Genomic DNA, 27,872 nt, shown 5'->3' with positions numbered 1-27,872 from the left:
CTTAGAGAGGTACAGCTAGCGCTTTCAAATTTAAGGGCAGGGATACCTTATCTATTATTGGGACCGATGAGATGATCAGTTGACTTCAAATAGGATAATTAATAAAAATGAGCAACAGAATTGTAGGAAAGACATTCTGTGCTGTCCTTGTGAGCTAGCAAAGACCTCCTGAAGATAAGGGGAAGCCCCATATCTCTCCTGAGGAAGACACCAAGGTTGTTACCATGAAGACATGATGAAGGAGAGAAAGTTAAGAGATATGGACTCTGGCTGGCTCACAGACTAACGTGGCTCCCTGATCACCTACTGGGAACTTTGTTTCTCTCTTATAACCAATGGGCAGTGAATGTGTATGTTGGATGAATGTAAATATCTTGAAAAAGTATAAAAGCAACGTTGATGTAATAAATCTCTCTCTTGCACCCTTCTGATGGAGTCGTGGTACTTTGTGCTGTGTCGTGCTCTATAACGACACAGAATGACTGAAAAGCCACCCATAGGGAACCTGATTCGGTGAGGCTTAAGTAAGTACAAGGCAAGAGCCAATACCCTTTCACAATTCTTATGATAAGGGGATAAAACAATACCATCTTTCATGAGACAGAAATAAGATGAATTGTATTTCATAAACTGGGAATGAATTCCTCTACTATAAACAGTTTTCATCTGAAAACACTTATGTCCTGGGTAACTCAAAATGTTATTGCATTCCATATCTATCTGTGCCCAAAATTGTTATTGCATTTTTAATACCCTGCAGCCGAAAACAGAACCATGGGACAGGGGGGTTGCTGGTCCCTTTCAAAAGTCAGAATTGCTCAAGCAGGGCTCACTTGCCTATTGGCTCTGCTGGAAACAGTAGCAACCCAAGAAGCTGCATTTCACAATCAAAAACTGTTTCAGAGTGAATTTTGTAACACCTGTCTGCAGCCACAGCATCACATTGAGAGGAGTGGAGTGGCCCCATTCTGTGTGGTCACCCCAGTCTGCCAGCAGCACCTGGCCAAAGCGAGAAGGCAGAGTTGCCCTAGCCAGCTGCCTTGCCATCTCCTGCTGAGAGGAAGGTGAAGTTCCTTCATGAGTTCTAGCCCTTGACTGAGCACCAGCTACTGGAGTGTGCCAGCCACCTTCACTGACAGAGCTGCTGCTGGAGAGATGAGGGGTTGAAAGACTGCCACAATTTTTGTCTTGGTCTTCCTACACATGGTTGGGTAGGGAGAGCATCATCTTGGTTACTCTGCCATTTTGAGTTTCTCTTTGTTCCCAGGGAGTCCACAAGATTTCAGCAACTTTGTAACTAGTGACTATTACTGTTATTTTTTTGCCTGTTGCTATTTGATTTTTTTGGTAAACTTTTTTTTTCTTATATCTACTCATATTTGGTTTTGCATGCTCCAGTGAAGTACTACTGTACACTGAAATTTCAGTACTGCTGCAATCCTCTCTCTCTTGCCCTACCCTCATACCTTTTTTTCATTCCCTACCTCAGAAGTATCAATGATCCCCATTGGAAATTACAACAGTAACACCTTCAGATTCTGTTATTTCAGGGATTTGTGGCACTTTCTTGGCAGGGCTTGGGATCTGCTAAGAAGGAAAAAAACCAAAAAGCATTAAATATGGTTTTCTAGTTCACAAACATTCATAGTTCATGTCTAGTCCAACTCTCAAACAACATTGATGCTACACTGGATTGCTTGGTCTTAAGTAATTTAAATCAGTCATGCTTCATGCAAAAAAATTACGCGAGAAAAACCAGCTCATTCTTGTTTCATTCTTGTGCAGTTTTACTCTTTTTATGATGAAATATATTTTTTAAAATACCATGCTCATTTTTTTTTATGTCTGACTTGTACATATTTAGCAAAGTACTTGATATAACTTGTTAAAACCTCTTCCTCATTTAACATAAATACCTGTGCTAAGAAAAAAATATAAACTGTTTTATCATTTATATCAAACTAAAAAGAGAGCTGAGTGTTCACCTCATGACCACCACCTGGGTGGACAACTTCACCCATCACCCATCAGTGGGTGCCATGCATAAGTTCTTCTGTGTTTTGCATCCACACAAACAAGGTACCACGTTCCCTCAGAGATCTTCTGCTGAACACTGTGGAATATAGTTGGCTGCAAAAAAGCCAATAGCATATTGTTAGTTGGTTCAGGTTGTGAGTTTTACACGACACAGGCCTTTACAGTTTGGAAGTAGTAAGAAAAAACAAGTCTGCATTTTCCTTTCACCCATACAAGGCCAATAAAAACAACCTATAGGAAAGCACTTTACAAGCTATTCCAAAGTAGAAAGAGAATCATTTAAAGTAATACAACTTAAGACATAAGTATTTTGCTGTAGGACTATGAATTATTTATAATTTTGTTACCCAAATTATGTGTTTCCTGTCTAATCTTCACATTTTCAACAAAGACATGAGGTGCAGTGCATTTCCTCAAGTCAAGTCTTGTTTTAAGATCAGAAAGGCTAGCAGTTATTTTGTCCAGTGCAGAACCTACAATATAAAACAATCGTGTAAGGTAGCACCAGTGCTGAGCACTGCACGCTAGCATGTTAGCATTTCAAGATCATTCAAAATATTTTGCATTAGAGAAGCTAAAGTTAAGTAATTAAAAGATATTCACAATTACTCAAGCAAAATGCTTAATGCATCTGAAGAATATTATCTATTTGCTTAAAGAGGAACTTAAAGCATTCTCTGGAGCTAGAATATCTTCAGTTTTACACTACTGTCACTAAGAATAGAGATTTACTTATGCTAGTGTACATAACAATACATTTAGAGGTAAGATGTTCAAGGGAGTAAGTTAACATCTCTGCCTTTCACTGACCAGGAGAGGCATCCTGTGTAACTGATGGAATACAGTGTAGCAGCAAAACCAGAGCCATGTGAGAACACACTAATTCTTTGTCCTGCAAGCTGCTCTGGAGAGTACCTGCAAATAAGGCACAGTTGCTTAAAGTGGGAATTAAGCCAAGGTGCCAATTTTAAATACCTAGAAAGCACAGATAGGTTAGAAAAAGCAGCCAGCAAAATTATATTGACTACAATACACATTTAGTGAGCAAAACGCATCAACGATGACTTGTAAACATAGGATTTGAAACACTGCGGTTACATGATGATTTTCAAAGCTACCTAAGCAAAAGAGAACAAATGCCGAGAGTATTATTAACTAAATATTTTTTATTTTAATTTTTTATTTTAGGTCATTTTTCAGTGACCTAAAAACTTAAACATGATTTCATAAGAGCCTGTAATTGAAGAGACAGGGGGGAAAAAACTCTAAACAAATAAAAAAGCCAAAAAGCAAAAAAACAAAAACAAAACTCAAACCACCACCCAGTAGATCCACAACAGGACTTGAGGGTGTTGGTAGGTGAGAGGCTGAACATGCCCTGGCCACATGTATTTAGAAACTCCCTGTGTTGGGCTGTTAAAAGCAGTGTGGGCAGAAGGGGAGGAGGGGGGGGTTCTTCCCTGCTCAGGTGAGACCCCTATCTGCACCTCCAGCTCTGGGGTCTCAGCACAGGAAGGACACAGAGCTGTTGGAACAAGTCCAGAGGCCACTAGGTTGATCACAGGGCTGAAGACGGGCTGAGAGAGTTGGGACTGCTAAGCCCTAAAAAGAGAAGGCTCCAGGGTAATATTATAGCAGCCTTCCAGCACCAAAGGGGGCCAACATGAACGATGAAGAGGGACTTTTTATCAGGGAGTATAGTGTTAGGATATGGGATAACAGTTTTAGACTGAGGGCAGGATTAGATGGGTTATAAGGAAGAAATTCTTCCCGGTAAGGGTGGTGAGGTCCTGACAAAGGTTGCCCAGAGAAGCTGTGGCTGCCTCATCCCGAGAAGTGTCCAAGGCAAGGTTGAACAGGGCTTGGAGCAGCCTGGTCTAGTAGAAGGTGTCCCTGCCCATGGCAGGGGAGCGGAATGAGATGAGCTTTAACGTCCCTTTCAACCTACACCATTCTGGTATTTTATGTTTATAGTGAAACATTGAAGATGTTCAGATTCTCTTTTTTACTTGTGTGTTTGGGTGTGTATATGTGCTGAGATTGGGGAAAGATACACCACCTTACAAACAAGATCCTAATTGCTGCTTGATATTGGCTTCTGACAGAAGTTTTGAATGTGCTTGCCACTTGGCATGATTGTATACACAGAATAATTTTCTCATTCTAGTCTTGCTATTTAAGGCATTCTAGTATGAAAAGATTTGCTAGAAGGTGCTATTACAAAAGACTGTCTAAAAAAATCCTTTTATGTGCTTACTTATAAAAAGCTATGACTTTTCAATTTTATGCTTACTGAGCTAAAAGAGGGGCAAGGCAGTCATACACTGAAAGGGTATAGTTATTTCCATTCTGATTAGATACAAGTAAGGAAGCTTTGGTTTTCTGATTGGAGAGCTCCACACTGGCTTTCATAAAAGCTTTTTCCACATCTCTGTCAAAATATGTTATCTTCAAGTTTTACATCCCGATTAAAAAAACAGTTTAGAAAATTATTAAAATGACAGCAAAGAAAAACTACTTTGGATGTTTAAGAAAATAAGACTACCTGAATAATAAGGAAGACAGCAGCCATTCTTATCTGAAAGCTTCCAGGCCACTGAAAACACCATTTAATGGTTCTGGTCATTAAGAAGATAATTCAGCAATAGTCTAGCCACAGATTTCTGTACTAGTTTACAGTACAGTGAATGAAGGATCATGAATACAAAGAGTTTGCACCTTGTGGCCTGCAGCAGTTACCCCCAGTGCTGGAGGGACTGATAACAGAGCAACCACCCTCAAGAGAGACTTTCTGAATTTGTCTTCCTTTTCAGAGCGGTGAAAGAGTGTTGTCATCTGGTATTGTTCATTTTGTGTGCTGGGGGGTGTTTTGCCTGTTAAATAAACAGGTTCTTTCCACTTGTCTCTGAGGAATCCTTCATGAACCGGTTGAAGGGAGGGGCTGTGTGGGTTTGCTTTCTGGAGGGGCCCCCTTTTGGAGGTTTTCTCCCAAATTTTCCCTAAACCAGGACAAAATTTGGAGCCCAATGTGTGGGGCTCCAGAGAGAGTGGAAAAAACCCTGTTCTGGCTGTATTTTGGTTGCCATTACTCTGTGTTGTTATAAAGCAGTTAATATCCGTGCTTTTTGAGTTCATAATGTCTCTTGGGGTGAAGGCTTGCATGCATTTCTGGTCCCTAGGTTTTTTTGAGATCTTAATACCTCTATGGTCCCTAGGTTTATTTTCTTATCCAGAAACAGCTCTAGTATTGTCCCTAATACGTAGTTTTTACAGCAGAGGGGCAGTGACCAGAATAGCTATCCTGCTGGGATTGGTGGTAATAGCTTGTAAGAAGTTTATAAAGGTGCTGGGGTCTGTTCCAGGTATGAATGGTTCATGGCTATGGTTATAAACTCAGTTTGTTAGAGGAGGAGCAGGGAATGAGGCTTTTCAGCCTTTGCTTTCCTTCACTCTTGGTCATAGTCCGGAGTGAGTTTGAGTAGTTCCAAAAAAAGGAAAGGAAAAACAGTCCAGGAAGAAAAATTCGGACTGCTTAACTAAACTAACTAATGAGCAGAAGGAAAAAGCAAGAGCAAGAGCAAAGCAAAAAGCAAAATCAGCACTATGTACTGCCCCGTCTGTTTGTCCCACCAGCCGTGGGGGAGCGGCTGATAGCAAAACCAAAACAAAACATTCACTTTTCAGAGCCAGTTTTGAAGGCACAGAACATAATATCCAGCATAAACAGAACACACAAATGGGGATACAAGCATCATAATGTCACCCTAGGACAACCATTTAAGGTGAAATGTCTGTCTGTCCCCTCTGAAAGTGGCAGAAATGTTGTGTTACAACTTAAATTTAATATTTACATCAAGTATTAAAAAAAATGGGGAGATGGCAGGATATGAGTCATCATAACCCATCAGCATACAAAAGACAACTGTAAGACTAATTGGCAAGTTCATTTAACACTGCTGCTACTTCTATTCAAAAGAGTTTCTTATTGACTTTGTGTACAAGCTAGCAATATTTACCCTTTTTCTTCTAGAAAAAGTTATAAGCATAAAAGAATCTCAGTATTTCTGCACAGCATTTTGAAATAAGAAATAGTCTATTTCTGTATTGGGTTTGCATGGCCTGGTTTTTGTAGGAAGGGGGCTACAGGGGTGGCTTCTGGGGGAACCTGCTGGAAGCTTCCTCCATGTCTGGTAGAGCCAATCCCTGGCGGCTCCAAACATGGACGCGTCACTGGCTAAGGCTAGGCAAATTAGAAATAGTAATGCCTCTGTGATAACATATTTAAGAAGAAATGAAAAACAGAAAAAGTTGTTCAGCAGTTGTAATTGTGACCAGAGAAGAGCAGAGGGAGGACATGTGAGAAGAACAACTATGCAGACACCAAGGTCAGTGAAGAAGGAGAGAGAGAAGAGGTGCTCCAGGCACCAGAGCAGAGATTCCTTTGCAGCCTGTGGTGAAGACCATGGTGAAGCAGGCTGTCCCCCTGCAGCCTATGGAGATCCACAGGAATGCAGAGGTCCACATGAAGCCCATGGAGGAGACCCATGCCAGAGGAGTTGGATGCCCAAGAGGAGGCTGTGACCCTGTGCATGACTCTGTGTGTGACTCAAGGCATGAGGGGCCCATGCTGCAGCAGCCTGTCCTGTAAGGACTGCACTCCGTGAAAGAGTGACCCACAGTGCAACAGTTTGAGGAGGACTGTTGCCTGTGGGATGGACTCATGCTGCAGCAGTTTGCAGAGGGCTGTTACTCTTGAGATGGACTCACATTGGAGAAGTTTGTGGAGAACTGTCTCCCATGGGAGGGATCCCCCGGTGCAGTAGGGGAATGACTCCTCTCCCTGAACAGCAGGAGATGCCATGGATGATGAAATGACCATTACCTCCATTCCTTGTCTCCTTGCATCACTGGGGTAGGAGGTAGAGGTAGGAAGGAGGGAGGGGTAAGGGGAAGGTGTTTTTAAGGGTCCTATTTTACTTCTCACTATCCTGCTCTTTGTTAGTGTAACAAATTCAGTGCATATCTTTAGGTTGAGCCTGTTTTGCCCATGATAGTATTTGATGAGTGATCTCTCTCCTGGTCTTCATTTCGACTCATGAACACTTTGTTACATCTTTTCTCCCCTGTCCAAATGCAAAGGGGAGTGGATGAGGGGCTTTGGTGGGTTGACGCTGGGTCCCAATCATGGGAGGAGGGGGTGGTGCCAGTTGCCCACGCGCTCTGATGCCCTTTCACTCTCGGCACACGTCAGAAGTGGCGATGCCCCGCCTCAGCCACTGGCAGGCAGGAGGTCGCGGTTCGGCCACAGGCTGGTGTTGTAATAGAGTATGACATGGTACAAAAGTACACGACTCCATCAAAAGGTGCAAGAGAGTGATTTATTTTTGCAACGTTGCTTTTATACTTTTCAAGACACTTACACCCATCCAGCATACACATTCAGTGCCCATTGGTCATATAAGAGAAACAGAGTTTCCAGTAGGTGACCGGGGAGCCACGTCACTCTGTGAGCTAGCCAGAGTCCATATCTCTTAACTTTCTCTCCTCCACTCTGTCTCCAGGGTGACAACCTTGGTCTTCCTTCAGGAGAGATATAAGGCTTCTCCTTTTCTTCAGGAGGCCTTTGCTAGCTCACGAGAACAGAATGTCTTTCCCACAGGCTGGGGTCCCATACTGCCAGAAGCGGCCGATAAATGTGGAGCTTCTGGATAAATGGGTATAGCAAATTATGACAGACACGCTGCAGGGGCAGGATTTTAGAGGAAAGACAGCGAAGGATCTGGAATTATCATAACTGCCATGAAGAAAAGGCAGGAAGACAGGTGGTAAACAACTTTATGGAGAGACTAAACATACAATCTTCAAAACCCCACTGCCACAATTCCCCCTTTTTTGTTTAATTTTTATAATAGCATTGAGGGGATGATAGCAGTGGCAGTTAATTAAACTTCAGACTCTTCCCACCATTGCTGAGGGGGAAAAGGTTTTCGGCTGGAGCTGGTACCAGTCTTAACAAATAGTTTTTTACAAACACCAATACCAACAGAAATTAAAAACAGAATTAAAACAACCAAACAAATGTCTTTGATGACAGATGACATCCATCCAGACAAATCCCATTCTTTAAAGATGTTCGGAAACCATTCTCTGGTGTCCTCTTTTATCTCTTGCACAAAGTCTCTCATCTTATCAATCAAGGCGTGGATGCTTTGTCTTTAGTCGGTGATGTTGAAGCAACACAGTCCCTCAAACTCTTGGCATCCATGCCCGTGTGCTAGCAACAAAAAATCAATGGCTGCCCGATTCTGTAAAGTAGCCTTCCCAGTTGCCTCCTCCTCTTCTAGGAGATTGCTGATCGCTGTTGATGTTAATTTGGCCTGTTTTACCACCCAGCACTCGAGATGTCCCAATTCTCTCAGTGCTGTTGCAGCTGCTACCTGTCACCGACATGTTTTATGAAAAATCCTTTCCTTAGGATTTTTCCCCTCTTGAGAAGCTGAGAGGCCTCAGGAACAAACTGTAAACAATTCTTATCTGCTGCTGTGGAATGCAACAGGGGGAATCTGTGATTGGTCTCATCAGGCTGTTTCCAATTAAGGGCCAATCACAGTTCACCTGGCCGGATGGTCTCGGTCAGAGACAAGCCTTTGTTATTCATTCCTTTTCTATTCTTAGCTTAGCCTTCTGATGAAATCCTTTCTTCTATTCTTTTAGTATAGTTTTAATATATTATCTATCATAAAATAATAAATCAAGCCTTCTGATACATGGAGTCAACTTTCTCGTCTCTTCCCTCATCCTGGGACCCTTGTGGACGATACCACAGCTACCCACGGCAAAAATATAGACACAGCTGTTTTTGTTGGTTTGGACCAGGTTTCTACTTTTGGATCGCAGTTCTCATCTAGTTGTATTGTGCTGCATTTAATTTTTAGAGAGGCCGAACTATTCAATTTAGATTTCCAATTAACAATTTGGGTCTGGTTGGGGGAAAACAGGGACAGCTGACCAAGAGTACAAGGACCTCCTATAAGATGAGAGGGGATTCCCACCCAGGCTCTTTGCCCATAAATAAAGAAAATGCTCTTTGGGAGTTTCAGGGGTACAAGGTGCCCACTGGAATAGGAGAAAGGTGGCTGGATGATAGATTTACACCATGAGGCTGCTTGAAATTCTTTACGGCAAATCTTAACAGAAATATAAGTTTTAGGGTGAAAACGGGGCTTATAAGGAAAATTAACATAAAAAGGGGCTATTGTTGAACCTAACAACTCAAATTCTATGGGCTCTTTTTCCAGTTGGGGCAATCTAGAGGACCATTTGTCCCACAAAACTAAAGGATTTTTAATAGGGAGGTGTTTCTTGAGATTTGGGGGAGGGTTTTGGTTTGTATTGTTTACAAGGGACTGGAGATGTGAAGGGTACTGATCTAACGAAAGTGGGACCCCTACTAGGCAGGTCGACATCAGGTCATCAGCTGAAGCCATTAATAGACATAGGTGGTCTCGCTGCAGCACACGAGCAAGGGTTACCCAAACATTTTGCTTTGGGTGAAGGACAATCCACGCCTCGAAAATCCGGGACTGGAAGAACACCAGGAGTAACCTGAGCAGCTGTCTGCACATGTTGTCTGGTGTGGATGCCACTTGAACATAAAATAAGAAAAACACATTAGGGAAACTTAACAATGACTTTCATCAGAAAATAATAAAAATAAATATGGGAGTTCTGAGTCATCTTGTTCCTTTATCCTCTTTTGGTTGGAGGCTACAGCAACATTGGCTAGGTCCTCCAATGGCGATGGGGTGATATTTCGGCAGTCTCGTTCGCAACTATCTTCTCTGTGGCTTGCCCCATTTATGTCCTCGCACAGAGCAGTATTATGCTCATACACAAGTTTTTTTGTGGGTCATTCTCCCTATGCTCCCTTTCCTCTCCCCTTCTTGGTGGAACCAGGGGGGCTTTCCCCAGATAGGGACAGTCCCTTACAAGATGTCCCTTCTGCTTGCAGTCAAAGCAGGGATATAGTCTTGGCACTCATGGTGAGGTGGGAGGTAGTTGAGCGTCCACCACTGCTGTCACCCATTCTCAGATGGTGACTTTCTCCGGCGCTTCTACTTGAGGAACTCTCACTTTCCTATTACAATCCTCCATAATTAAGTCTAACAATGGTGGTGGCAATGAAGGAAGGCTGAGAATGACTGTCTTGCAGTCTTCATTTGCACCTTCGGTTATGATGTTTATAATGATGGCATCTTGGGCTTCTGATCTAGGAATTCTCCTTCTCACAACTTCTCTGACCTTGTCTACAAAATCTAGAAATGCTTCAACAGGTCTCCGCCTTAAAGAGACAAGACTGGGCAAAGGATATTTAGTGGGTAGGAGGTTAAAAGCTTTTTCTGCTTCTATTTTATTATTTCTAAGACTGCCTTAGGAATTTTTTCAGCCTAAGTTGTGGATTGCTCCCACTCACCCTCTGCCATGAGATGTCCTATACTGAGGGGCTTGTCATCTTTGTTGTTTGCTGTTTCTTCATTTTCCCATAAAGCTGGAAGGAGGTTGACAAGCTGTTCCCGCCAGGCTTTCATCCACAGCCTATATTCTGATGGACCACATAGGCTGGAAAATATTTCTTTCAGGTCCCCGGGAACTAGGAAATTTGCTGAAAGGGTGGTCCTTAGAAAGCCTTTAAAATATTCATTTGATCGACCAACCTCCTTCTGGGTTTTGAACAATTCTTTGATGTTTTTGTAGGGGAAAGGTGCTCACTTGGGATGCTTCCCCCTAGCACTGTAAGAAACAGGCACTGTGAAGATGACTGGGTTGCCGCCTTTCAACATCTGGTCTTCCACCTTGTCCTTCCCTTTTTCCACAGTACTGTGGGAACTGGAAGGAGGAGCATGGGAAACCAGAGGTGGGAGGGACAGACCCGAAGGGTGAGGGGCAGAGCCAAGGCAGGGAGCGGAAGCACCGAGAGGGGCAGTGGTTAGGCCAGAGGGTGGAGCAGAGGGAGATACAGGGGGCAGAGCCAAGGTAATTTGAGGATGGGAAGAGGAGAAGCCAGAACACAATTCAGGGTCTTGGGACAGGGGAAGGGAACAAGGGAGAATGTGATTATGGGAAGAAAAAGAGCCAGAAGATGGGGACCAAGCCATGTGGTGTCCACCATTTTGTGACTCTAGGTAAGGGGGAAGGGAGCAAGGGAGAAAGGGATTATGGGAAGAAGAACCACAAAATGGGGGCCAAGCCATGTGGCATCCTCTATTTTGTGACTCTGGGTAAGGTGAGGAATCTGGGAGACGACCTACAGGTTTTTCTACAGGCAAAGGAGGTGAAGTAATAGGGTCTAGGGAAGGAGCTCTGACAGGGTGATCAGTCCTGCCAAAGCCAGAGGGGTACTGGGGAAGATGTGGGGAGCCAGGGAGACAGTACACAATGTGGGGGCAGCTGTGCACCTGCTGCAGATGGTTTGCTCCCTTCAGCTCACCCTGTTCAGAAAGCTGGGGGTCAGGAACAAGGGGGACTGGAGCAGGGGTTTCAGGAAGAACTGGGGAAGATTTATTTGGATTTTCTTTCACTTTCGTCTCCATTTCTAATGTGATAGTTTTAAATTTTATAGAGAGGATAAAAATAACTTTTTGATTCAACATCTATCATTGCATCTTTAAGTTTAATTCCGATTTTATCCCAAAATCCTAGTGTTTTTACCTCATCGGGGTAGTAGTTGGAAAATGAAAAAAAATCCACTTTTTTCCTTTGACAAACGAAAACCCACTTGTCGGGATCTCTAGCTGGTCAGTGACCCCGAGAAAAGTTTAAAAGTCTCTTTTCCCAGCCCAGCGCTTGAAGAAGGAGTCAGGGCTCTTCATTTCTCGGTCTCAAGGTTGTTTATTGCATCTTATCTATAAAATTCTTTCTCCTGTCCAGCCGAGGTCCACTCAGCAGGACAGAGGCACTCTGCCTGCCCCTGGGGCAGTGTTATCTTTTTATACTAAAAACTACGTGTACAATATTTACAATTACTTTCCAATACCTATCATCTATGTTAGGCAGTGAGCTTCTCCTCTAAACCAATCTAAAAGTGCCAACATCACCAGTGAAGATGGAGGCCAAGAAGAAGAAGAAGAAAGGCTAGACATGCCCAAATCCCTCCATCTTGTCCCCAAAAACCCTTATACTAAAAATCCTAAAACCTACATTTACACCCTGTGATAACTTTATTATTACACTATTTAAACTACTGTGGCTTTTAGGTCTTCATGTAAAGTTGGCAATTTGCTCCACGGTTCATGATCGAACCCACTGGTGTTCTGGGCTATGTGCCAGGGTCTCTGAGCCCCTTGGCAGGGGTCCCGGCAACTCTGGACTCCCAAAGGGATGTCCTGAGTTCCGACGCGCACTCCCACCAAGGAACCCACAACTTGGTTATAAACTTCCCTCTCCCTAGTAGACAGTCTCGCACCCATTGTGACTGAGACTATCTGCTAGGTTCTTTTCCACCCACTCTCCAAGATAAAATGAAAACTAAAGGAAAAGCACCTGAGAATCGCCGGTGGGGGGGGGGGTGTTGGTAATGTTGCGTTCTACGCCTCCCCTTATCCACGGGAGTCACTCCCACCCAAAACCCGGAGTACCCCAGTCAGGTCCGTCCTGGCCACTGGAATACTCACAAAACCGGAGATTCTTGGAAATGAAAAGCCTCGGAGATGGTCCCCGATCCAGGGGAAGGTTCCTCTCTTGTCCTGTACAGGAATGGAGGGGGTTAACTTTCCCTGCCCGCCAGAAGCCGAGGAAACCAGAAAGTGCACGGTTTCACCAGCAGCGCTTGACAGTCCACAAACTTCATAGAGGCGTCCCCATGCCCTGGAGACAGTTCTTTCCATGGGGTCTTGCTTTACACTGGCCCCATGGTGGGTGCCAAGGTGACGCTGCGTCCTGCTTGTGGGAGGAGGGGGTGGCGCTAGTTGCCCGCGCTCTCCAATCCCCTTTTGCTCTCTCTCAGGAGTGGCTGCACCCCGCCTCAGCCACTGGCAGGCAGGAGGTTGCGGTTCGGCCACAGGCTGGGGTCCCGTACTGCCAGAAGTGGCCGATAAATGTGGACCCACGTCGAAGGATACGGGTAAAGGAAGAAGGAAGGACTCCTTGCTTGCGTCTCTGAGCTGTCTTTATTCTTTCCTGTGACAGGAGCGGTACAGGTGGTGCAGCACCATGGCTCAAAGGGGGGCAGCGGCAAAAGAGCGCAAAACAAAGAAAAATGGCAGCTTTTAAGGTGGGGGGGGCGGTCTCCCAGGAGGAGACCGTGTAACAAATCAAGGGCTAGATAGGAGGGGTATGGAGAGATAAATGTTAACAGAAAACCAATAGAAAAGGGGAAGGGAAAGGTGCATACCAATAGGCAAAGGGAAATATCATAACTGACAACAAAGCTTTTAGATAAATAGGTGTAGCAAATTATGACAGACAGGCTACAGGGGCAGGATTTTGGAGGATAGACAGGAAAGGATCTGGAATTATCATAACTGCCACGGAGAAAAGGTGGGAAGACAGGTGGTAAACAACTTCAAGGAGAGACTAAACATATAATCTTCAAAACCCCACTGCGACAGTGGGTGCCTGGCATTTGACCAGAGCCAACCCACTACAATTTCATAGAATCATAAAATCATTATTGTTGGAAAATACCTCTAAAATCGAGTCCACCTGATAGTATAGGGATAAAATGTTTATAAAATAATAGAAAATCTGGGGAGTTAGAAAGAAAGTCAGGCTTAGTAGGCCCTGGGAAATGTTAGGCCTTGTGTTTGCTAGATCATGTGAAACTGCACCTGTGTAATCAGTATATGATAGATGATATAATTGTTAGATGTGATGATTGCTTAGTAATTAGATATAGTTATTGTTTAATCGTAAGAAGAATCATGAGAAACTGTTCAGGGATTTGAGGGGGATCAGGAGAAATCTATGTTTAGATGAAATCAATGTATACAATAGAACAATGTAAGTTTAATATTTAGTATGCAAGTTATATAACAATAGACTATAAAACATGTTCAGCTTGAAACCATGTCGGAGTCAGATTTGGGTCTGTACCCCTGACACCCAGAGCTCTTCAATAAAAGCACCTGCATATAATCATTCTGTGATTATGTGTTCCTGAACGCTAACAGAACCTTTGGCCGATCCCCACCTTGCCAACCACAGCAGAGCACTGAATGCCATGTTGTCCTGGTTTAGGGCACATTTTGGGAGGAAACCTCAGAAGGGATCTCCTCTAGAAAGTAAATTGAAGCGGCCCCTCTCCCAACTGGTTTGGGAGCTAAATCTCCTTCAAGAAAAGTGGGAAAAAAGTGTTTATTAAACAAAGTACTTACAAATATGAAAACATGAAAAATATTAAACAATGAAACCTCATGTTGTTCTGAAAAGATGGCAAATTCAGAAAAAGTCCTTCTGTGGATGTGGCTCAGTCTCTCAGTTTCTCCGGGGTCCATACCCAGCGTGCCAGGTCTGGTGTGCAGCTTGGGGGGACCCCGGGTGATTTTCCTGATGTCCTGGACAAGAGAAGCTGAACAGTCACAGAAATGAAGGCACAGTCCAGTGAAAACCTATCTTGTCATAGCTAATGAGGAAAACCAGAGAAAAAAGCAAAGAAAAACTCTCTTTCTCCCTCTGCAAAAGCCGAGAACTGAGAGCACCGAGCACCACTGCAAGCTTGGAGACAGCTGCACTCATCTCTGTTTTGAATACAGCGCCTTAGACATTCCACTAGTTCTCCTTCTCCCCCCTCTTCTCTCTCAGATCTACTTTTAAAGGTGCAGAACTTATTGCTGGGCTGAACAGACAGATGGGGATACAAATACAATACACCATTATAAAGTCACCCCAGGACACACGCCCAGTCATTCTGTCCTCATTTAGGGCAAATTTGGGAAAAAACCTCCAAAAGGGCCCCCCCCAGAAATCAAACCCAAGCAGCCCCTCACCCCAACCAGTTTGGGAAAAATTTCCTCGGAGACAAGTGGAATAAAACCTGTTTAACAGGCAAAGCACTCCCCAGCACACAAAAAATGAACAATGCCAGATGACAAAACTCATTTGCCGCTCTGAAGAGATGACAAATTCAGAAAGTCTCTCTGGCAGGTGGTCGTACTGTTATCAGTCCCTCAGGCACTAGGAAAGGCTGCTGCCCAGAGTAGGCCCGGGTGGGCCACAAAGTGCCAGCTCTTGGTGCTTTCCTGGGTCCCCAGTCCAGAGCAGGTTCAAATAGTTCCAAGAAAAAGGAAAGAAAACCAGTCCAGGGAAAACTTCTATGCCTCAGCTAGCTAAACTAACTGAAAAGGGAAGGAGGGCTCTGTTCTGCACTTGATTCATTTGTCCAGGTGATCAATGAAGATATTAAACAGGACTGGACCGAATACTGAAGTCTGGGGAACCCCACTGGTAACCAGCTGCCAACTAAATGGGACATCATTCCCCACCACTCTCTGGGCCTAGTCATCCAGACAGTTCTTAATCCAACCAAGAGAGTACCTGTCCAAACCATGGACTGCCAGCTCTTCCAGGAGATGGTGTGGGAGAGTGTCAAAGGCTTTACTGAAGTCAAGGTAGACACATCAACAGCCTTTTCCTCAAACACAAGGCAGGTCAACTGGCCATAAAAGGAGATCAGGTTGGTCAAGCAGGACCTGCCTTTCCTAAACCCCTACTGGCTGGGGTTGATCCCCAGGTTATCCTGCATATGCCACATGATTGCACTCAAAATGATCTGTTCCATAACCTTCCCAGTTATTGAGGTCAGGCTGACAGGCCTGTTGTTCCCTGAATCCTCTTCCAGCCCTTCCTGTGTATGGGTGTCACACTGGCTTTGCCAGTCACCTGGGACTTCCTCAGTTGGCCAGGACTGCTGGTAAATGATGGACAGTTGTAAGACTGTGTCTGGGTGGGCTGTTTGGGTCCACTCCAGCTAGCTATGGACCCTAGCCCACGTGATCTTACATAGATGAAAGCAAAAGACGAGAAGCGCTCTTCTCCACGTGGAGACCTAGGTGGTGCGTTTGTTTCCAAGGTGGGCAAGAGACCGTGGACTCATGGCGGGAGACTTTTAACTTGGGAGAATGGGGGATGGAGGAAGAGGGCTACAACCAATGGGATATAAGTGGGGAAGGGAGGGGAGGGGAGGTGGGAGGGACTGACCAGGGAAGAGACCACTGGGGGGGGGGTAGGGGGGTACTGAGGTGGGTGAGGGAAAGACCATGTGATAGGAGAGGGGGATAACAAACCATGTGATATAACAAACTATTCAGTGCAATATAAATACAATTCAGTGCAAATTTCCAATCACCCAGTGCAAAACATCAACTAAACTATTTAGTGCAATACAACACCTCCCTCTTTTTTATTAAAAGATTAAAGGAAAAAGTGTTGACTATTTTTGCTACATATTATGAATTTGTCCACCACTCATGATTTGAAGGCCTGTCAATTTGCTTTAGGTCTACAAACTCTGTGCGGTTGACTTCTGAGATAGTGGAGACTTAACTGTTGATAGCTTTCAAAAGTATGTGAAGTAGAATTTCAAACGCTAATATGACTAGAAAAAGAACAAAAAAACCAGAATTGTTCTAATTATAGAAGTCCACCACCCCAAGAGTCCTCAGTCTTTAAACAGACCGCTGAACCAGTCCTCGGATTCGTGCTTGACTTGTCTGATCAGGCTTTTCACTTCTCGGAGAGCCGCGTGGACGTTGGGTGCTTTTGATGCTAGGTTCAAGCCTCAAAGTCCTTCAAATTCCTGGCACTCTTGTCCATGCAGCAGCAGGAGGAAATCTATGGCTGCACGTTTCTGGAGTGTGGCCTGCCTAGTAAACTCCTTGATCTCTAGGATGGAGCTGATGGCTGTGGATGTCAAGTTTGTCTGTTTGACTACCCAGCACTCTAGGTGGCCCAATTCACCAAGAGCTTTGGCTGCTGCAGCCCATGGAAGGAACAGGGATACAGCAACTCTCTTTGACTTGGCCCAATGGAAAATTTCTGCCTCACAATTTGGGTTCAAATTGTCAGTGCTTCTCTTTTGAATTTTGTTGACTGAATTGTTCTTTCAAGTCCATTTGCTAATGTCCTAGGGTGATGTTATGATGCTTGTATCTCCATTTGTGTGTTCTGTTTATGCTGGATATTATGTTCTGTGCCTTCAAGACTGGCTCTGAAGAGTGAAAGTTTTGTTTTGGTTTCTTATCAGCCGCCGCTCCCCCACGGCTGGCAGGACATACAGACGAGACAGTACATAGTGCAGCTTTTGCTTTTTGCTTTGCTTTTTGCTTTGCTCTTGCTTCTGCTGTGCGTCTGCTTGCTCTTGCTTTTTTGCTTCTATTCATTAGATTAGCTAAACAGTCCAAATTTCTTCCTGGACTGTTTTTCCTTTCCTTTTTGGACCTACTTGAACCTGCTCCAGACTGGGACCTGGGAAACACCGAGAGTTTGCAACTTATGGCCTGCAGCAGCTACCCTAGAGCCGGAGGGACTGATAACAGAGCGACCACCCCAGCAGAGACTTTCTGAATTTGTCATCTTTTTCAGAGTGGTGAAAAAGTGGTGTCATCTGGTCTTGTTAATTTTGTGTGCTGAGGGGTGATGTGCCTGTTAAATAAACAGGTTCTTTCCACTTCTCTCTGAGAAATCCTTCCCAAAACGGTTGGGGTGAGGGGCCGTGTGGGTTTGCTTTCTGGAGGGGTCCCCTTTTGGAGGTTTTCTCCTAAATTTGCCCTAAACCAGGACAGCCAATCATGGTTTGGTTGGGTGCCAACAGGGACAACCGCCCGAATATACATGGCCCTCCTAAAAGCTGAGAAGTGATTCCTGCCCATGCCTGATCCCCACAAATTAAAAACAAACCTTTACGGAGGCTTTGGGGAAGCGAATGGTACGGATTATCTGCTGTAACATGGCTTACAACCTTACACCACCTTCTAGCAGTGAATACCTCTCAATACTGTATTATGGTGTTAAAAGGTTTGGTGTTGGAAAGTGGGATAAAGACGAAGTGTATGCAGTATGGTGCAGGGGAGGAGCCCAACAGCTCTAACTCTTGGGGCTCCTGAGCAGCTCTGGGTAACTTTGCCATCCACTCTTTTATGGGGTTCCTAATCATTACAGCCCGCTGAGACGGATATTGTGTGGTTGTGTGTGATGTGATTTGGGACTTGGGTCAGGCATAGGTGTGTCCAACCTGTCTGTAAACTCTCCAGCTTGCAATGGAATCCCTACCAGGCAGGAAGACATAGGGTCTTTCGGTGCTGCAGCTGACAGGCATATATTTTCCGGTTGAAGCATCTGTGCCAGGGTCACCCAGATGTTTTGGCGTGGCTGAGGGACAATCCACGCAGCTGTCAGACTGCTCAGTGTGAACAGGATGACAACTCGGACAGGGCTCATCGTGAGGTTAGGTGGGAGGTAGATTTTCTTCTCTACAAAGAAAAACATTTTTTTAAAACACATTTAAGTTCAGGGGTCTGCCGGAATGCAGCTAACTCTTTTAGGAAGATTCTTCCTCCTCTTTCCGGAGGCATCTTCTCTTTGAGGCGACAGCTGCTTGCTTCTCATCCCAGTCTGCTGGAGCCGGATTTTTGGGGACAAAAGGTTTTACCCACTTTTTGGGTATCCATCAAAGGCCTGTGGGGGTGGCTACACATGCATAGCCACGCCCCCAGGTGACGAGCTCATAAGAACCCTTGGTTTCCCAAGTTTCTGGGTCCTTAATGAGAACTGGTGGATGCTGTGACAACTTAAACCCATTAGTATTATGGAAATGCTGTACTACTGGAGGATTCATGTTTTCAAATGAACAATTCAAAAAACTGATGGTAAGCAGGGCTTTGGAGAGCTTTTGTTGTGGTGTCATCCACACTGCAGAATTGCCCTGCCTAGCCAGGACTTCTTTGAGTGTATGGTGGGCACACTCCATCATAGCTTGACCTGTGGGGGAGTGAGGAATGCCTGTCTTATGCTCCACCCCCCCACTGCTGGACAAATTCTAGGAACTCCTTGGAGGCACACTCTGGGCCACTGTCAGTCTTAATATCCCTAGGGATCCCCAACACTGAAAAGGCTTGCACCAGGTGTTGTTTGGCATGCACAGCCCTTTCCCCTGCATGGGCAAAGGCATAAACCGCACCCGAATACGTGTCTATGCTGACATGCACATATTTCAGGCGACCAAAACTGGGAATGTGTGTGATGTCCGTCTGCCACACTTCGCAGCTTTCAAGGCCTCGGGGGTTAACCCCAACACCCAGTGATGGCACTGCCTGGAGCTGGCAATTGGGACAGGTAGCGACAATGGCTCAAGCCTAATTGTGTATTAGCTGGAACTGATGGATCAGACCTGGCATTTTGATGGTACTGCTGGTGACTTAGCTTTGCCTCTTAGAAGACGTCCGGAAGGCGTGCCATTTCTGCTGGGGTGGCAAGGGAATCTGCTTTGCTATTACCTTTTGCGTTCTCGCCTGGGAAATTGGTGTGTGAACTTAGGTGCATCACATAGAACGGATGCTCCCGCTACGAAACTAAATAAATTAGTTTTGAGAGCAACCTGAAGAGATGCTCATTCTAAATGTCTTTGAGAACTGCCTGCCCCACCCTGGATACTACTCCTGCCACGTAGGCTGAACCGGTAACTAAATTAATTGGCTCCGAGAACTTCTCAAAGGCTCTCAAGACTGCGGCCAGTTCAGTGACCTGGGGCGACCCCTCCACAAACTCAACATCAGCTTCCCAATGCTGAGTCTGGGGATTTCTCCAAAGTCATCACCGACTTGTGGGATGCCCCAGATGCATCAGTGAACACTGTAAGCGCCTTGAGTGATCTCCGACTCCTTATCTCAGGAGAAATGAGGTGGAATTCCTCATTAAACAACTTGAGTGATGGGACATGGACTGATACCTGTCCACTGTAGCTGTCCAGAGATAGCTGGAAACTGGCAATGCTCTGGAGCAGGTGCTTGAGCATCTCCTTGGTCAACCTCTTGGGAGAGCTCCTTCCCTCCTTAGAAAATTTGACCAGGAGGTGAATACACTCAAAGTCACAACCAGCCAGCTCACGCAATCTTACCCTGGCTTTCCAGATCAGCTGAGCTATCAGATCCTGCGGCTGTGTGATGGTTTTGGATCTCTGGTGGGAGAGGAAAACCCACTCTATGATTAAGAGTGAATTCTTCTGCCCTTTGATCCACTGGAATATCAACCCATGTATGTGTGGTAACTTCCCCAAAACAATGAATTTGAAAGGCAGCTGGGGCTGATAACAATGAGTCTGCCTCTCGGCCAAAGCCTTCTGCACTTTTCGGATGGCGGTTTTTGCCTCTGGGGTCAGTTCCCTGGGAGAAGCTAGCTCTCTCTCCCCTTTTAATAAATTGAGGAGGGGAGCTAGGTCCTCGTTGGAGAGGTTTAGCCAAGGCCTGACCTGGTTCAAAGACCCACACAGGGAATGGAGATCTGCTAGGGTTTTAGGATCGCTCTTGTTTTCCAATTTCTGCGGAACAACGGTCCACACAGTGATCTCCAAGCCCAGGTACTTCCAAGGTGGCATCCTCTGAACCTTGTCTTCCTGCAGTTTAAATCCAGCAGAGGTTACAACTTTAACCACTAGGTCAAGTGTATCTTGGAGTATTATGCCATCGGGGGCACACACAAGCACATCATCCATGTAGTGTAGGATGATTGCCTCCTTTATCTGGGCGTGCACTAGGGACAGCAATGAAGCCACGTACCACTGGCAGATGGATGGACTGCATTTCATCCCTTGAGGCAATACTTTCCAGTGGCAGCCCTTCACTGGGGCATCTCGATTGATGGAAGGAACCGAGAAGGCAAACTGTGATGCATCTTCTGGATGTAGAAGAATATGGAAGAAACAGTCCTTGATCTTCAGGACAGCCAATTGCCAGTTTTGGGGAAGCATCATTGTGGAGGGCATCCCTGGTTGGAGAGACCCTACGTCCTCAATTACTCCGTTTATTTCTCTAAATCATATAGGAGATGCCACTTACCCTTCCCTGGCTTTTTTATTACAAAGACTGAGGAATTCCAAAGGCTAGTTGTCTTTTTAATAGGTCCTTTAGCCAACTGTTTATCTACAAGTTCCTTGAGCGCCTTCAGCTTTTCCTTTCTGAGTGGCCACTGATTTACCCAGACCAGATTATCATCTAGCCATGTTAACTTGTGGGCAGGACACTCCACAGTGGCCGCTTCTAAAAATCCTGGGGTGTCTTAGGGATGACCAATTTGACCCCCCAATGGGACAATGTGTCTTTCCCCACAAGGGAGCTTTGCAATCAGTGACAAATGGACAGACACTGGCCAATTTTCCGTCCGGCCCCTCAATTTGCACGATGCTTTTTGATGTCTTTGCCAATGTGACTCCTTCCTACACCTTGGATTTTACCAGCCACGGGTTGCAAATCCCAGTGTGACGGCCACAACCTTTCAGGTATGATTGTCACATCTGCTCCTGTGTCAAGCAACCCTTCCACGTGGAGATGGTCTGCTCCATGCATTAGGTTGCATCCCATAATGGGTTTGTCCTCTCCAACCACCTCTGCCCAGTAGACACCAGGTGCCTTGTCATCTACTGAGATTTCTGCTGGAACGGGAATGGCCTGGGAGATGATTTGCCCCTTGGCCAAATAGAAGGGTGGCTGTGGACAGCGTGCCAGGAGAATGGGGTTAGGTATGACCCCCTTGACAGTCATGGGAGCCACCTCAATCTCCATGGGTGTGTGACCAGTGTCCCCAATAACAAAGTACTTACTATCCAATCTTGTGCAATCTTTTGTCAAGTCCTGCAAGTCCTCTGGCAGGTCCACTCCAATGACGGTCCCCTGGGTAGACCTGAAAACAAAATCTTTGGTGATCACAAGCTTGAAATGGTGGTGAGGCTGCCAGATTTTGTCCTGTAAATACTTATTTTGTTGTCCCACACCCTGCGTCTCTTCCTCCCCCTTTTCTGTCTTGAGGTATGGGGTTCGGCTGTCCGTCTCTGCTCCCACACATGCTTAGGATGGTTCTTGCACGCTGGGCCTCAAAAGATGAGTCTGGACTCTAGGTTTTTTCGGTCTTCAGAATTGTTTATTGTTTCTTATCGACAAAGTCCCTTCTCTGCCCGACCTGGATCTGACCAGCACAGCAGCCAAAGGCACTCTGACCACCCCCAAGGCGGTCACATCTTTTATAACAAAAACTACGTATATCATATTTACTTTTCACCCTCGTCACCAAGTACACCCTCACCCCAGACCAATCCACAAGTGCCAACACCACAACAGAAGATGGATGACAAGAAGAAGAAAGAAGAGCCTTGTGACATGCCCTGATTCCTCCATCTTGTGTCCACAACCCCCTGTACCAAAACCCCAAAATCTGTGATTTACCCTATAATTATGTCTTCCCTTCACCATTAACACCCGAGTGATTCTCACAGGTTCCATCTCCTCATACATCGGTGGCACATCCCTAGATGGATCAAAATCAAGCCACCAAGTGCTTTTGGCAACATTCCAAGGCTCCCGAGCCCCTCAAGGGTTCTCTCGGTAGCTCGGGACATCAGGAGTGATGTGCTGAGTTCCCACATCTCCCCCTTCTGTTTGCACAAAAAGCACCTCCTTCGTAACTGAACGTACAATGCGCCGTACACTCAAAAGGATGCATGGTATGAAAACCATGAGAACTACAAGAACTAGTAAAATGTAAAACCCTACCTTCAAGAGCTCTCTCCATATGAGAGGAAGATCAAAAAACTTCACTACATCATTGTCATGGTTTTGGACTGGGCACAATGCCAGTACCTCCATGAAAACACATCCACCCTGGTGTCTACTGTGAGATGTGATCAGAAACAGAGCAAGCAAACTCCAACTTAGGAATAAAGGAAAGAAAACTTTATTAACACACACACAAAGAACAGAATGGAAATCTTTCAAACACATTTCTCCTCCCCCTCTCAACCCACATTACAACATACAATACAAACTCAAATCTTCCTTCAGTCCCCATCTCCCAGGTTTTAATTCTCAGTCCATTATCCTTCTTCAAACAATCAATTCATTCTATTAAAGAGGAAAGAGTCTTCTCCTTGTACCATTTCTTGACTAACCCCTTTCCATATTCCATGCTCTCACCATGGAAATGGACCAGAAGATTGCTTTTGGGGTTTCTCTTTTTAAGGATTCTTTGGTCATTTCCACAAAACGACAGTCTCTCCATTTTGGGATAACAAAATCCCCCCCCATTTCCCCCGGGGCTGGGGCTTCACGACAGAAATCCTCTTCCTCATTCCTGATCTCTGCCCATCACCACTCTTCACTGCCTTTCTTGGATCCGAGCCATTGCTTTCCCCCCAAAACCGCAGTCTCTGTGTTACAATAGAAAGTTAGTCCGTCCACAGCCGAAAAAACTGCTCCTCCGTTTATCTCTTCCCAAGTAAATTCTTCTCATTATCTCCACTACTCCCTACTCACACAAACCTCTCATTTCACTTGTCCATTTCTTCTTGTTCTTATCTCTTTCCTCCGGGAGGATCAACGTTTGCAAGGTTTCCATCATGAAGAAAAAAAAGGGTTAAAATCATCTTTAGGTGCCGGACTCTCCCTTCTCACTTTTGGCCGACTTCCCAGGAGCTGCATGGCGCGTCTTATCTCTTTTCTCTCCTTTCTCTCTCTCTCTCTAGGAAGCGGGGTGGGAGGGGGGGAAATTTGCTCGGTGCTTTCACTACTTCCACCCCTCCATCCTTTCACTTCCCCCCCCCAGTCTCTCTCTCTCTCACCAAGGTCCAAGGCCTCCGGCCTACCTCACGCCGCCTCGTGGCCTTTTCCCCTCCCCCACCCGGCCTACAGCTGGAGGGGGAGAGAGAACTGACTGATCCCTTTGCTCACCGAAAAGCCAGAGAGTGTCACTTCCTGGGAGTTCTACTTTTATACCCTGTGTTCTCAGAGGCGGAACCATCTCCTCATTGGCCCAAACAGATGCAAATATTCACACCTGAGCCCCCACTGGGCTAACCACTGTCTCCAAAAAAAAAACCACTTCCTTTCAAACCAGGACAATCATCAATCCATGATCCAGTGATCTCACCAAGTTTTTCTATGCTGTCTTTTATCTTTTTGGTATTTTCTGTAATTGTGAATGATCTGAGAGATTCATGCAACACATCCCTTCAAGTTCTTCACATCCATGTCCATGGGCAAGCAACAGATAATCGACCGCTGCCCTGTTTTGCAGAGTTGCCTGTCTTACACTGCTCACGTCTTTAAACATGTCACTCAGTGCAAGAGAGACTAATTGAGCATGTTTACTCAACCAACAACCCATGTGGTCCAATTGAGTCAAGGCCACCCCCGACGCTGTCTGAGGTGAGAAAATTGCTGTCGCAATTCTCCTTGCCTTGTCCCAAGTGTACACTGCAACATCGCAATCTGTGCTGTAATGTTGTAATGTTCTTTTTTCTTTGTGTTTTGGCTTATTTAGCATTTTTGAATCTGGTGACAACACTGAAATCTTTCCGATGCTGCATGGACCTCCCATTGCATTCGCAGGAACACCATACCAAATTCTGTCCCCGCAAATCAAAAACAACCCCTTTGGCAATTGCACTGGAACCTGGAATGACCCTGTTGCTGATATTGTGTTTTTGCACCAAGCTGATGCATTTTTGTAATATTCATGATTTGGTGTGACATCAATGGTCTTATTTTTTTGCCACATTTAAGATCTCGAATTGCATGCACAACTCCATTGTCATGGACCCAAAAATCTCCAATTCCTGAGGTTCAGTAGAATCCACAGGAAGAAGATGTGTCCAAGCACGCCACTCCGTCACAGGATCTTTAACGACCTGCGAGATTTTGACTGGAGTGTGTCCTGGAATTGGCCACTCATCCACCGGCATCCCAATCATGCATGCCGAAAATGGACTCCCTGGTCTGGAATGTGTCAGGCAAATGCTGTCTAAATTTGCTGCTTGAGCTAAAGCTTCCCAAACGTTTTTCTTTGGCTGTTTAACTGGTAAATTTGCTTTGTCATTTGAAGCGATTAAAGATGAAATGAAACACATGAGTATCACGAAGCTCATGATCTCATCCCTGTAACAAAACACTGCCATTTTTCCTCCCAAACTTTTTCCCCAAAGAAAAAAACCCCAAAGTCCTTTTATCCTTTTGTGTCTTTTGAACTGCCGTTCATAACTTCAACCTTTTCTTCTGTCTGGGTACTCGTCTCTCTGTTTCTGGGATCGGTGCTCTCCTGTTCTTGCGTCCGGAACGGTTTCACGTGCCGCGCTGACACCCACTCCGGACCTCGCACGGTGGAAACACAAGCAAAACCCTTGCCCCAAGTGATTAGTCTGTAAGGACCCTCTATTTGTCCTTACTCGGGGTTTCTGATCAAGACTAAAGGATTCTCCCTCAATCTTGCCTGAGAGCTGTTTGAGAAATGTCTCAAGATTGGTGGATTGGGCTCTGAGGATGAACTGCTGAAAAAGTTCAACACATACAATGCTTTGTTCAATTTCATGTGAGGCATTGCCTCTGGCTCACCCCTTTTCTGCCTGTCCAGAAGGGATTTCTGGGTATGATGTGTTCTTTCAATGATTGCCTGACCTGTAGGTGAATGCGGAATACCGAACATGTGTTTGACACCCCACCTCTTCAGGAACCTGTCAAGCACCCTGCCTGTATATGTTGGACCATTATCGGTTTTTATCTCCTGAGGCACGCCTAACGATGCAAATGCTTGCAGGAAATGCCGACAAGCATGATCTGCTGTTTCCCCTGCATGTGCTGAAGCGAAAACTGCTCCCGAGAATGTATCTACTGAAACATGAACATTTTTGAGCCTCCCAAATGATGGATACTTTGTGACATCTGCCTGCCATAGTTGAAGACTTTGCAGCCCTCATGGATTGACCGCCCCTGTTGAAGCCGGTGGCTGCACAAGCTGACAGTCTGGACAAGCACTGATGATCTCCCTCGTCTGAGTTTTTGTGAGACGGAAGGATTCCATCAGCGCCTGCGCATTCTGATGAAAAAATGCATGACTTACTTTTGCCTGCTCAAAAATGTCTGGGAGTGTTTGTGAAATTGGCATTGTCAACCCGTCTGCTCGAGCGTTCCCTTCCGCTAGAAATCCCAGAAGTGTTGTGTGAGCCCTGATGTGAGTGATGAAATATTTGTGTTCCCTGCTCTCTAGCAATGTTTTCATGCTCGCTAGGTATGAATATAAAACTTCATTGTTGGCTTCTTTCAAAAGCGAACCCTCCAATCGCCTGACCACACCCGCGACATATGTGGAATCTGTGACCAAGTTGAGAGGTTGCTTGAACAACTGAAATGCTCGAACGACTGCTGCCAATTCCACAATTTGTGGAGAGCCCTGAACCATCTTCACATTTTAGTCCCAGTCCCCTGTCTCTGAGTTCATCCACGTGATCACTGACTTGTGTGTCTTTCCTGAGCCATCTGTGAACACCGTGATCCCGTCCAGAGGTTCTTCGCTTACTCTTGGCTTCGCTCTGTAACATATTTGTGACTGCAACACCCTGTGTTGTGGAAAATGAATTGTACAAATCCCTGGAAAGGTCAACAATGCAATTAACAAGTCTTTTGATTTCTGCATCGCCCACTCGAAGTAATCTTTCTTCAGAGGTAGATGGATGATTGAAAATTCCCTTCCTGCAATCGTCAGCAACCTTTTTCTTCCCTTCATGATGATCTGTGCTGCCATTTACAAGTCTGTGAGGATCATTTTTGAAGGCCTGTGCGGTAGGAAAATCCATTCTATGACTATCAAAGAGTCTTTCTGCGATGGATCCCATTGGAAGATTAAACCATGGAACTGTGTCTCCTTTCCCAGCACTGCTAACTATAAAGGCAACGATTCAACGAATCGATGTGCTTGTCTCTTCTGAATGGCATCTGTGATTTTCTCCAACTCCCTTTTTGCCTCTCGTGTGAGTGTCCTGGGCGATCGAATGTTCATGTCTCCTCTCAGGAGACCGAGCAAAGCTGGGATGTCGCTGTTCGTGATTCCTAGAATTGGTCTCATCCAGTTGAGTTCTCCTAGAAGTTGTTGTAAATCATGTAGATTGGTGACTCTAGTGCTGACCTCCATTTTCTGGGGTCTTATCGTTCTCTCTGAGATCTTCCACCCCAGATACTTCCAAGGTGCGACCTCTTGGATCTTCAAAACACTAATTTCCAGACCTGCCTTCTGCACTTCTGCAATCACGCACTCACGAGCCTTTTGCAGCTCCTGTTGTGTTGACGCTGCAATGAGCAAATCATCCATATAATGAATGATTGTCACTGACATGTTTTATGAAAAATCCTTTCCTTAGGATTTTTCCCCTCCTGAGAAACTGAGAGGCCTCAGGAACAAACTGCAAACAATTCTTATCTGCTGCTGTGGAATACAACGGGGAATCTGTGATTGGCCTCCTCAGGATGTTTCCAATTAAGAGCCAATCACAGTTCACCTGTCCGGCCGGTCTCGGTCTGGGAGAAGACCTTTGTTTTCATTCCTATTCTATTCTTAGCTTAGCCTTGTAGTGAAATCCTTTCCTCTATACTTTTAGTATAGTTTTAATATATTATCTATCATATAATAATAAATCAAGTCTTCTGATACATGGAGTCAACCTTCTCGTCTCTTCCCTCATCCTGGAACCCCTGTGAACGAGACAACAAATGATCTTCACCTTCGGGAACTTCTTCCGTGCTGATGACAAAGCTCGTGCCACGTACCGTTGACAAATTGTCGGCGAGTTCTTCAGACCCTGTGGAAGTACCACC

The 27,872-nt window shown here is 45.3% G+C and overlaps 1 protein-coding gene and 1 pseudogene across 1 annotated transcript in view; one reads left to right on the top strand and one right to left on the bottom strand.

The window, feature by feature from the left end:
- Nucleotides 1-27,872, top strand: part of LOC127060973 (uncharacterized) — a 959,777-nt gene that overhangs the window by 218,796 nt on the left and 713,109 nt on the right. The gene's annotated exons all lie outside the window — the stretch shown is intronic.
- LOC127060950 (hydroxymethylglutaryl-CoA synthase, cytoplasmic-like) overlaps nt 1,495-27,872 on the bottom strand; it is a 56,323-nt pseudogene continuing 29,945 nt past the window's right edge.

The sequence above is a fragment of the Serinus canaria genome, chromosome W (assembly GCF_022539315.1).
Source record: "Serinus canaria isolate serCan28SL12 chromosome W, serCan2020, whole genome shotgun sequence".
NCBI lineage: Eukaryota > Metazoa > Chordata > Aves > Passeriformes > Fringillidae > Serinus > Serinus canaria.
The sequence above is the reverse complement of the archived record's forward strand: the minus strand, read 5'-3'. Positions and strand labels throughout refer to the sequence as shown.